The sequence below is a fragment of the Leopardus geoffroyi genome, chromosome A1 (assembly GCF_018350155.1).
Source record: "Leopardus geoffroyi isolate Oge1 chromosome A1, O.geoffroyi_Oge1_pat1.0, whole genome shotgun sequence".
NCBI lineage: Eukaryota > Metazoa > Chordata > Mammalia > Carnivora > Felidae > Leopardus > Leopardus geoffroyi.
In genome coordinates this window covers 104988181-104994180 of record NC_059326.1, presented here as the reverse complement: position 1 = coordinate 104994180, position 6000 = coordinate 104988181, and the positions used below count along the sequence as shown (strand labels likewise).

Here is a 6000-nt window from a genome sequence, read left to right as displayed (position 1 = left end):
ATAAAAATGTATGTATGTGTCATACCAATCGTCTTCATAGTGATCTCCTGAGCAATAATGACCAAGCTTAAATCTATACCTTCAGCACGCGCGCGCAAACACACACACACACACACACACACACACACACACACGCAGGCACGCAGGCACACACACACAAACTCACAGTAAAGAGTTCTTAAGTCACTCCCCAGATGGTGACAACTAGCTCTGTCTAGCAGGGAACCATTTGTCTCTTCTTTCTTTCCCATCCTGTAGTCTTTTTCCACGTCCCCCTTCCCCTCAGGGAGCTTTAAAGGTATTGTGGGAAGCACCCAAAACATTTTACTTGCCCTGCTGATAATATTCAGCAATTTAAAAGGTTCCCAAGCCTTACCCTTTGTTGTGTTTTTAAGCATTTTGAGTAACAATGCAGCAACTCTAGTCAGAGAGCCCCTGACTTGGGGCCAAATGGAAGCTGAACGGAGAACAGCCCTGAAGGTTTTCAAATAAATATGCAAGCCCATCTTCCAACCAGTCACTCCAGCCTCAAAGAGATAAAGACTTGAAAAAGCCTCTCTTTAGAAAATAAAATATGTAATTATTTGTCCAACCACGAGCATTCTTTGCTTTTTACTTCATTATCTCCAAATTTGGGATGTAGATTAAAATATACAGATATCCATCATTTAACTACTTTAAGGTAAGTTTATATCTTTGGGGTTTTAATCATTTCTTTTAAAAGTTATTTTTAACGATGTTCATTTTTGGAGAAAGCACTAAAATACAATGTCATTCTGCAACAGCGGTTTTGCATCAAATGCTTTTTACTTTAAGTTGTGAAAACAACATCCATTATACTGCCAAATGCTGCTTAAAAAAATGCTCTGCACCATAAAAGGATTTGGAGCCTTGTTTATTATCATCTAAATTGTACATTGTACACTTGTCGGCAACATATTGTATGCTAAAAAGCCTTTCCTATCTAAAACAATAGATGTTACAGTAAAACAGTTCACAAGTTTTTGGAAAAGCATGATTTGGTGGATTCCTAATCTAAAACAAATCTTTTTGTTCCCCCGAGACAAATGCTGATTGTGTGCCTGCCTCAATTGTTTCACCCCTTTGGTAATCCTGGTCACTCAGAACAGCACTGAAAGAGATCAGAGGCAATGACAGAGCTGTTGAAAGTGTCTGAATGCCATCCCCACGGAGCTGCCCTTCTGAGGCACAATGACTGGTTTTTTGTGTGCATCACTCGGAGGTACTCCTGTGTTCCTCCTGGGAAATATCAAAGAAATTTCAGAAAGACAAACCTATTACCATTGATCGGAATCCAAGAGTCTGTCCTGGTCAGAGCTAACATAATTTGTCTGATTTCAAAGTTTATGTCACTTTGGAATCTAAATATGAGGTCCCAGTTCCCATGGTGGTGACCATGTTTCTTCAACCAAGTAAGACAAGGGGGAGTCAAAGTATTTCTGTGGTCCTAGTACAGGTTCAAAGTGTTGAAAACATAGGTACTGATCTCATGAATTCCTAACATAACCGCAAAAAATGAAGATTGGAGTCTGTGCATTGTGATACGTAAAAATACAGGGTGATAATGGATAAAAACTGATGTAGAATTCACTCAGCTGGCTTTTGTGACACAGGAATAACCTGGTTTAGCCAATGTCTCCTATACTCTTATATACAGTACTTGATGGAAGATGATAATGCTCGATTTGATATCTGCCAATGTCTAGTTTCTTACAACTGGCAGAATATTCTAGGCTGAACTTAACACATTGAATAGTTAAAAAAAAAAAAAAAAAGGATTTGAGTTATTCCACTATCGTAAAACCCTTTTGCATTGGATTTATTACTGTCAGAAAATATAAGCTTTATACCTTTTATATTACTCACAAAAATGTCCCCTCCTTACCTGATCTTACAGATCTTATCGCTTCCTATCCAGAGGTGGGAATCTATGTCTCTTTCCCTTGAAACTGGGTGGGCCTCTTACCAATCAAATGTGGAAGACGTTATGCCACATGACCTCAGGGGCTAGGTCAGAAAATACAACGCAATGTCTTCCAGTCTCTCTTGGAAGAGTCATTCCTGGAACCCCAAGCTTCTATGTCAGTAAGAAGTACCGGGAAGCCATGCTGTGAGGAAGGCCAAATTTGGCCAAAGAGGCCTCACGGTGGGCCCCGATTCTGCATGAAAAGAGAGTGGTGCCTGGCCAACCCCCACTCTCTGACCACACTCACACAAGAAGCCTGAGGCAGAGCCTACTCCCTCCCACCTCTGCCAGTCAAGCCATTTATGAATTCCTGACCCATAGAAACCAGGAGCAATAATAAATTATTTGTGTTGTGCTAAGCTACTATGTTTTGGGATAATAGGTTACACAGTTTTAGATAACAGAAAGAAGACTATCTTCTCCCTTTCTTAAGAGACCTGTTCAATAAGGGGCCTTGCAATAGATCTATATAGCATAGTGATGAGATTCTGCCTCCATTTCTCTGCATTCCATTTAGAACCAAAGAACTCATTCCCCAAGGTGAGAGGAATATTGTCTGCTGAGGGCTCATAGCTGTGTCCTCTTCCAGGAATTGTCCTCAGCCAAAGGACAGCCCAAATCCAATACTGGTTGGCTCAGGATATGAAGCTCTGGCCTCCTTGCATTAATTCTGGCCACACAGAAGGGTCGTCACAGCTCCAGAGTTCCTTGGTGGGTAGGTTAAGATTTTGGTTGCAACTGTATCCATCCAGCTTCTTCCCTGGCTCAGTCTTGCTTCCCTCACTACCTTACAGGTATTATGCCTGAACGTCTGCCTCAATAAACTACACACGACAGTCTCCAGATAACCTGAACCAAGGGTTCAGTCAAGGGTTAATTACCATGGAAAAGGAAGGTGAAGTCAGGCTCTAAGGTACTGTAATTCCCTGGTTTTCTCAGTAGACAGCAATAATAATTAAAGATTCACTGATTCTCACAATGACATGAACAAAATTTCTAATCAACTGACTCTTACCTGTACTCTAAAATGGTTTCCCTGCCAGCCTTCAAGGCATCTTGTACTCACACTGATCCTCGCTGGGCATGATCTAATTTGCTTGCCAAAAACCTATTCTGGTTTGGGAAGCTTTCACTCTATGATGTGTCTGTAGAATGTTAAAAATGAAGCCATTAGCAATGAAACACTTGAAACAAGACCACACCCGTTCCTAAGTCGTGGTCTTGGATACACGGCAGAATTTAGATAGAATTCTGCTATGATTGTTGAAGAAAGAAGACTTTTTACAGAAAAGCTTATGAGACTTGAAGGTGCTTATGAGATTTGTTCCATTTTTCCTGAAAGCAAATATTTCATGTTCTTATTTGTTGTTTCATCTCTTATTTTATCCAGGTGTCTTTTTTCCAGAAATGATTCATCATTTCACAAAGACTGTGAAGAGAAAGATGGAATTCAGAGATCACTGCTAGAATCTGATGGTATGGAGACAGCTCAATGATTCAAACCACAGGACTTTCTTATTTTTCAAACCAGGTTCTAGTTTCCACTTCAGGCATTTATAACTAATTCATGAAGACAAGCTTCGGGCTTATTTTCTTACTTGTCTATCCTGTGTTTGCAGGCTCTTCCATGGCTTTACATGAGCCTGGCTTCCAGCAGGGACTACTGATTTCTCTAGTTTTTCAAAGTTTTCTTGAAGCCATTATATCACCACTAAAAACAAGTGGCCATTGAATGGGAACACCAATTTTTTGGCTTCCCAACGATCTGCACAGTGTAATATGGAATTGTCTGTCCTACATTACTAACTAGGGAACCAAAATAAGGTGCCATTCTTTTTAATATTCAAATTTAAGTTTCCCTAACCCCCCAATCCACCTGTGGGGGAAAGTATTTCTTCCATTCCTGTGGTCTTTCTTTCCCAAGACTCAGAGGCATTTGATGAATCCACTGGGCCAGTTTTGATGACCAACTCTTCCAGGAGAGAAAATAGAACACCCTCCTTGGTCAGAGTCTTAGTCTGATCAGGCTGCTGTAAGAAAAATACCATGGACTGTATGGCTTAAAACACAAACACTTATTTAGGTGGATGGGTGACTCAGTTGGTTGACTGTCTGACTCTTGATTTTGGCCCAGGGTCATGGGATTGAGCCCTGCATCGGTCTCTGTGCTGAGCATGGAGTCTGCCTGAGATTCTCTTTCTCTCTCCCTGTGCCCCTGCTTGCATGTGCTTTCTCTCTCTCCTCTCTCTCTTTCTCTCTCAAATACATACATACCTACACACATACATACATAGGTACACTTGTTTCTCATAGGCTGAGAATTCCAAGCTCAAGGCCCTGGTAGATTTGGTGTCTGGTGAGGGCTCTCTTCCTGGTTCATAGAAGGCTGTCCTCTTGCTGTGTCCTTACATGGTGGATATATCCAGGGAACTTTCAGAGGTCTCTATTATAAGGGAATGAATCACCGCTCAAAGGCCCCCACCTCCAACTATTATCACATTGGCAGTTAGGATTTCAAGATATGAATTTTGGGGGAATACAAACATTCATCTACAGCAATCAGTCAAGTAGTTGGCTCTCTTTAGCTGTAGTGATTTTATTGCCACTGTGCCAATGCAGTCTTTGTCTGCTGGAGAAATCATAGCACATCTGCCAATGCTGACCTGATAGGAGTTTCTCCCCATTCACGGAAGAGCAGCATTCGTGTCTCATTTCACTGAGATTGCTCTGAGACCTATAGCTTTATAGACACACAGTTCCCCACCCCACACACAAACTCTGTCACTATCCCAAGGTCACTCAAGATGGTAAAGCAGCTGGGGCAGAGGTGTCCAATCTTCCAATACATGTTCTTTCCAGGATTGCATCCTCCACCCAAACGGCACTTACTACTATGGCTTAATTAGGAAACACTCCTTGGAAGATGAGTGCCCAGTTCTGCTTTACTACTCGCATGGTGATAGGCCAGGATCTACCGAATCGGTGGCGCTGACGACAGTCCAGGCTCCGTAAAGCCAAGGGAAGGTCAACAAGCACATTAGATCTCTCCATCCTCCTACTCCAGGGCCCACCAACTTCCTGACCTACCAGGATTCATGGCCTGCCATCAACAATATAGACCCATTATCCCAACACACACAGACTTGATTCCCCATAACGCATCAACCAGGAGTAAGTAGCAGGAGTCTTAAAATAACATTATTACACAGTTCTCTGATTCAGCTCCACTAGGTCTGTGGGAACTCGAGTACCTCTCCCCTCAAAATGTAGCATGACACCTGTGGGAATTCTCAGGGATTCCTACACATGTTTGGTGAAACACTTCTTTGAATATTCAGGTTTTGCCTCTCTCAACAATCACAGCTCTTTCTGGCTGTTCACCACGAAACTTTCTCTTGTTGTGGCTGATCCAAAGCCCTAGTTCCAACTGCAACCCGTCGTCAGTCAGCAACATCAATGCCTGCAACACCAGCGTGCCACACTGCCTCCCACCTGGCCAGGTCCTAGCATATGACAAAGCCACTGGTGGTTCCCAGCAAAGCCACATCAAAGCTGGTGCTGTGCCCACTGAGGGAGCTACGCTCCATCAACGCCAGCTCTGGAGGCCTCTGTTGCGGGTTCCTCATCCCCAAGAGCTCATTAGCTTTTGCCCTGTCTGACTTCAGTGCTTCTCCCTTGGACACAGGGAGAAGCCACCTAAAAGCTTCCTGATGACGAGGAGGCGGAATGTTCCGGGGCCACCCCTCAGTTATGATATTTTCATTTTTCCCTTGCTTCATCACCAAATATCCTTTTGATTTTCCTTTAGGACCTACACTTTCTCACACAGATGAGTAACGCCGTGTTTGCTGTGTGAAGAGAGAGACCCTCTAAAAGAGAAGATGTCTATTTTATAATAGCCTTCTCCACAGGCCCAGGGATTTAGAGCACTGTAGAGTTCTTTGAGGAAAAAATGTCAACTTTCTTAAATCCATGAGGGGAAAACTGTCAGCTCTATTCCTAAGGAGTCAATT

At 42.7% G+C, this 6000-nt stretch overlaps 1 long non-coding RNA gene across 1 annotated transcript in view; it reads left to right on the top strand.

Moving 5' to 3' along the window:
- Nucleotides 1-2506: 2506 nt before the first annotated feature.
- The window catches only part of LOC123603123, a 67610-nt gene continuing 64116 nt past the window's right edge, over nucleotides 2507-6000 (top strand). Inside the window, exons 1-3 of the long non-coding RNA XR_006714750.1 lie at nucleotides 2507-2698; nucleotides 2782-2900; nucleotides 3378-3463. This is a non-coding gene — a long non-coding RNA (uncharacterized LOC123603123). The remainder of the gene's footprint in view (nucleotides 2699-2781; nucleotides 2901-3377; nucleotides 3464-6000) is intronic.